Genomic DNA, 6000 nt, shown 5'->3' with positions numbered 1-6000 from the left:
CAGCCTGCCTGGTATCCGTACACAATGCTCATCTTCCTCCAGTGACCGAGCAACAAAGGCAAACATTACTCTGGTTCAGAATTTGCTGACAATGTGATTTGGGCTCTTGTCTCTTCTCCCATAACCACCCTCCTCATGTCCAAATTACATTAACACAGATTAAATAGTACCTACCGATATATATGTAAAGGTCACAGGGGAGCATACCAAGCCCACCTTTCACCACATATAATTAAAATGCAAACAATCAAAACATAAAAAAAGAGAAAATGACTAATTCAAACAAAAATGATTCAATACAAAATGGTAAAATACACATGTAACATGATAAAACAGTGAAGGGTAAAAAAAAATTCAATTTATAAACAGCGTTCTCAGCTTAGACAGATTCTTCTGTCCCCACCACTGTGCATATTGTATGTTTACATGACCCTTAGTCAGCAGTTTTATCGTATTATGTATGTATTTTAATGTATTTTAAATCAATTTTATTATAATTATACAATAAAGTTCTCATATTTTATTTTGACTTTCATTTGAATTTGGGACTTTCTCCTTTGGGTTTGAGGATTTCTCAATTAAATAGAGTTTAATGGCTTAGTAGAGCGGCTGCAATTAATATGTTGCTTATAACAAAATTATTGCGCACATTTAGAAATAGAGCCAGCCCCCGGGTTACATACAAGACCATACCAACATAAAGACCATACCAACGTAAAGCAGGCATTTAGTACAGGCAGTAGGTTTGTTCTGAAGTTGAATTATTATGTCGGAAATGTAAATTTTATAATTTTAGCTCCAGACACATTTATTTTGGTCTCTGTGACAATTGGATTTTAAAAATGTTGGATTATCATAAGAACCAAGATTAACAATAAAGCTTCATTACAGCCACCTGTGATAACTGTTACGGCTGATCATTGTAGCCCAAGGCTAAAGTGCAGTAAATTACCAACATCCAGAAGTCCGCTTGTAACTAGGGGCCATCTGTAAGTCGGGTGTTCTTAAGTAGGGGACCGTCTCTACTACTATGAAAGAAGAATATTTCAATATTTTATTAAATTTATTTGAACTACAATGTATCACAAGAAAATAATCTCAAAATCCCCCAAATGTGTGGTGGGGCTGGACTGGAGGGGCTTTGTTACTTTTTATGTGACTTTTTAAAAGTGGCCTATATCCTGCCTTGCGCTGCCTAGGACTAGTCGACTGAATGATACTTTTGTTGATGACATTGGGGGTCATTTACTAAGGGCCCGATTCACGTTTTCCCGACGTGTTACCCGAATATTTCCGATTTGCGCCGTTATTCCCTGAATTGCCCGGGGTTTTGGCGCACGCGATCGGATTGTGGCGCATCGGCGCCGGCGTGCACGCGACGGAAATCGGGGGCATGGCCGAACGAAAAACCCAACGGATTCGGAGAAACCACCGCATTTAAAAAAAAAAAAGTGTTGCTGGACAAACGCTTACCTTCACCAGGAATAGGATCGTGTACTCCGGCGGACCTCGGCGGACTTCAGCGCAGCAGCGACACTTGGTGGACATCGGAGGAACTGCCTTAGTGAATCGCCGGAAGACCTGAATCCACCTCAGAGAACGCGCCGCTGGATCGTGAATGGACCGGGTAAGTAAATCTGCCCCATCATGTTTGATTGACTAGAAATGCTTCTTTTCAGCATCACGTCTGGAGGAAATCGGGCACTCCTTATTGCTTGCACAGTAAAATCCTGGTCGGGAGGTAAAGCTTTCCTGAAGGGAACTGAAAGGAGCAAAATACTGATAAATTCTTAATGAAAACTTGATCCAGATTGTTCTGGACCTCAAACTGGACAAACAGGTAATGTTTTTGAGCAGTCTAGCAATAGCCATAATTTAAACCTTAGGCAAAATCTCTGATTAGACCTTAAAATGACCTTAACAATAGACCTTAAAATCCACCGATGGTCCAATCTGACAGAACTCGAGAGAATCTGCTAAAGTCTCTAAAAACTTTTTAAAAAAAACATTGAAAAGATGACCATACTTCACAATTACATTTATTCACTGCTCCTGTTCTCAAATGAAAACAGCAAGATGTTGCTTCTTGTACGCTTACATTTTCACACTGTGCAGCTGACATGGCACAGAAGGCATATAGTGACCTTGGCTGGGAACAGTACGCTGTGACACAAGTGACATTTTCTACATGTTTTTATGAGTGTTAGAGATTTAAAATGTATTCTGCATCGCAGACCTCTGGTAAAGGTCAAAGCAAGCGTTCGCTAAGCGAGGCCTGCTGAGATCAGCAGGCGATTTCTGTACCTTTCCAACTACAGTTACATTATTTTACATAGAGGAATATCATTAGCAATATACCATATAACATAAGTGACAGTGAGGGTCATGCAGGGTGTTTAAGGAGCATTATAATCCAATGATAATTATGAATATTATCGTAAAATGCACAATTCAAAGTTAATATTCAATTGTTCGAATTTAGTTGTAATTATAAAACTGTAGACTTCTACTGAGCCTACTGTCACCTTACTGTCCCCATGGTCTACAGTCACCTTAAAGTAGGTAAAAACTATAGGGTACATTTACTAAGAACAGAGCCTGTGTACATTGCAGGGAGAGCCAGATCCACAATTTCTGGTGCATGTTTTTCTTGAATCTGGCGCTCCCTGCACTGCCCCGACAGAGTGCACCAACTTTTTTTGTGCACCTTTAACATGGGGCGTGAGACACAATTCTGTCATACTTTGCACGTTAAAGGAAACCTACCATTTAGAATGGCAGGGGTAAGCTGTAAGTACCGAGCACCAGCTCAGGGTGAGCTGGTGCCGGTGCTTACTTTCGTTAGTGTTATAAACCGCGGTATCGCAGTTTTAACACTTTTTAAACTCTAGACCAGAACAGGCTTCAGCCTCTCCTGCTCTTAAGTTTAAAAAGTGTTAAAACCGCGATACCGCGATTTATAACACTAACGAAAGTAAGTACCGGCACCAGCTCACCCTGAGCTGGTGCTCGGTACTTACAGCTTACCCCTGCCATTCTAAATGGTAGGTTTCCTTTAAATCCGGTGCATGGTCCCACTGAGCAACAGAACACCCCCAACCTGTGTCGCATGAAGAATAGTTCAGCTGTGGCACAAAAGGGTTGCATGCGACACAAATGTGGTGCGGACCTTTCTTAAATACGCGCAAAGTCCGAGAGAAAACTGAAGCAGGGTCCTTAGTAAATGTGTACAAGGTTACAAGATTGTGCAACTGTTACAAATATTTTTTATTCTCTATCGGCAGATGCCGTTTTTCATTTCTGCATTTCCCTTTTTGTGCTCCCCTTCTTTAAAAATCCGGAATGTTTTTTTTAATTTTCATTGTATGGAGCTGCATGAGGGCTTGTTTTCTGTGTAACAGACACAAGTTCTTCCTATTGACTGTATATCTCATGCTGTGTACTGGGAATAGGGGAAAAAAGTCCAAACTTTTTACTGTGGGGAATGGGGAATTTGCTATGTATCCATAACAGTGTCCCACAGGTACAGTTTTACAATTCTGTTGAATAACAGGTGCTGGAGGCCAGGGAACTGGATCATTGCGCCCTTATGATGTCACAGTGAGCGACAATCTCAGCCAGAATGGGTTTGTCATTTAACAGGAAATGTATCATTTGATGTATCTGTTATGAGAAAATCTGTGGCAAGAATGCCTGGTCTGGCAAAAAATCACAAGGTCCTGTGCACCCTCTATTGACAAATTTTATAGAGTTTGCAAAAAAATATCAATCATATACGAGTGGGAGGCACTGGGTAAGGCCGAGGCCGTACATACGCCCCCTCCCCCCATTGACAACAATGGCCGCATGGAGCCGTACGTGTGGCACCGTACAGCTCAGTACACACAGAAAAGATAGGACATGTCCTATCTTTCTCCATGTGTACAGCCATAATAATGATGTTCTTTAATTATATAGCGCCTACAGATTACGCAGCTCTGGACAGAGCTTGTCAAATCCGTCCCTGTCCCCAATGGGGCTCACAATCTCATCAACCTACCAGTATGTTTTAGAGTGTGGGAGGAAACCCACACAAACATGGAGAGAAAACTCTTTACAGATGTTGACCCTGGAACTTGAACCCAGGTCCCCAGTGCTGCAAGGCTGTAGTGCTAACCAATAATCCGCTGTGCTGCCTTACCATACACTGGGCATCTCTATGGAGAGGGGAGGGGTCAACCCTCTTCCTCTCCAGCGCGCTGGATGTATGCCGGGCATATGTTTGTGTAAATGCGAACGCTCTGTATGCCACGCTCATGGTTTACTAAATGCTCGATTGCATTTAAATAAATATTAATCCTCTGCAAGACATTTATTTTCACAAAGGGTACTCCACAGACACGGCCTTATGTTCAGATTATATTTGACATGGGAACAGATAGGTTCTATTAATAGTCATGCATCATGACATTACCAAACAAATTAACAAACTGGCTATAAAAAACTGGCTATATATCATACAATCTAAGGCTATGTTCAGACGACTGTAAGGGGGATGTATACACGGCGACATATAGAAGTTCCCCATAGGCCAGCAATGGGCGTGCGGCGCCATACGGGAGCGGCATATGTGCGTCACCGTACCATAGCCGTGAAAAGATAGGACATGTCCTATCTTTTCTTGGCATATGGCACCGTGCGCCATATATACCTATGAAGAGGGCTGCTCACGCCCTCCTCCTCTCCCCGGCGCCGACGTGTGCCCGCTGTCCTACGGTATGGCAGGCACACGTGTGTCCAAATGTAGCCCACTGGAGAGTAGACAATTGTGTTGGAGGTTAAGTATCAATGAACAAACAAACATTTCAAAAATAAGGTTACTACAAATCATCTCCTTGTTTACATGGATTTCCTCCGGGCCCCCCCCCCCTCCGGTTTTCTCCCACACCCCAAAAACATACTGGTAGGTTGATTAGATTGTGAGTCCCATTGGGGACAGGGACGGATTTGGCAAGCTCTGTGCAGCACTGTGTAATCTGTGTGCGCTATATAATAGTATCATATAGAAACCAGATCAAAAGTATACAAAATTTCGGTTCTCTCGACCTTAGTCAAGTTAGAACTGAGTTATAGGTGCATGAGCAGCATCTGTGTATGCCATGCTCTTTGATTTCTACCTGAGAGTGAGAATCCTACATCAGCACTATCAATATAAAAAGAGTGCGGTATCCCTTGCTTCACAGATATTGGCTTCCTTTAGTGCTGTCTGTAAACTCTCTGTGGATCTTTGTATACATGTCTGTGCACTCCCCTCTCCCTGTGTGTGTCAATGACACGGAATGAGAAAAAGTCTGAGACAGACTGGAGGCGGCCATTAGGATGGACTGAAGGAGGGAAAAACAGGAAGTTGGGTATATATGCAGAGGGCATATGGAGAGAACAGGGAAAGGCTGAAGCTGGTGCTTACTCATACAGTTCTTATAGCGATGTTATCACAAATGCAATGGAAATAAAGAGATAAAGATGTGAGCCTTTATAGTTATCTAACAGAGCATACATCAAATTCAGCAACACATCATTATGTGTGAACTTAGCCTTAACGTTTTGATATTTTTATTTGCTTTCATTTCAAGTTTGTCTTAACATAATTCTTCCAATTTATTTTAATTATCAAATTTGTGAGAAATGACACCCAATAAAGGCCTATCTTCTACTTGGTAGAAATGAAAATGAAGTGGTATCATTATGATTCCTTCTGCATTTCAAGGGGAATCCAGACTGCGAATCTTGGGAAGAATCAATAATAATATTTCTACCTTTTTTGTGTGAACATATCAGAAAGCAGTATAAAGCTCAGCAAGTATAATCAAGAGCTAAAAATAAACCAGTATCTGTGTGTAGAAGACTAGCCGGCTCATTCTGATGCCAAACATAGATCACATCAGCACAGAGGGCAATCGAATGAGGTATTTTCTCAAGGTAACAGAAATGAATACAGTGATTCATGCATTTTCTCATTTT

The sequence above is a fragment of the Engystomops pustulosus genome, chromosome 2 (assembly GCF_040894005.1).
Source record: "Engystomops pustulosus chromosome 2, aEngPut4.maternal, whole genome shotgun sequence".
Lineage (NCBI taxonomy): Eukaryota > Metazoa > Chordata > Amphibia > Anura > Leptodactylidae > Engystomops > Engystomops pustulosus.
The sequence above is the reverse complement of the archived record's forward strand: the minus strand, read 5'-3'. Positions refer to the sequence as shown.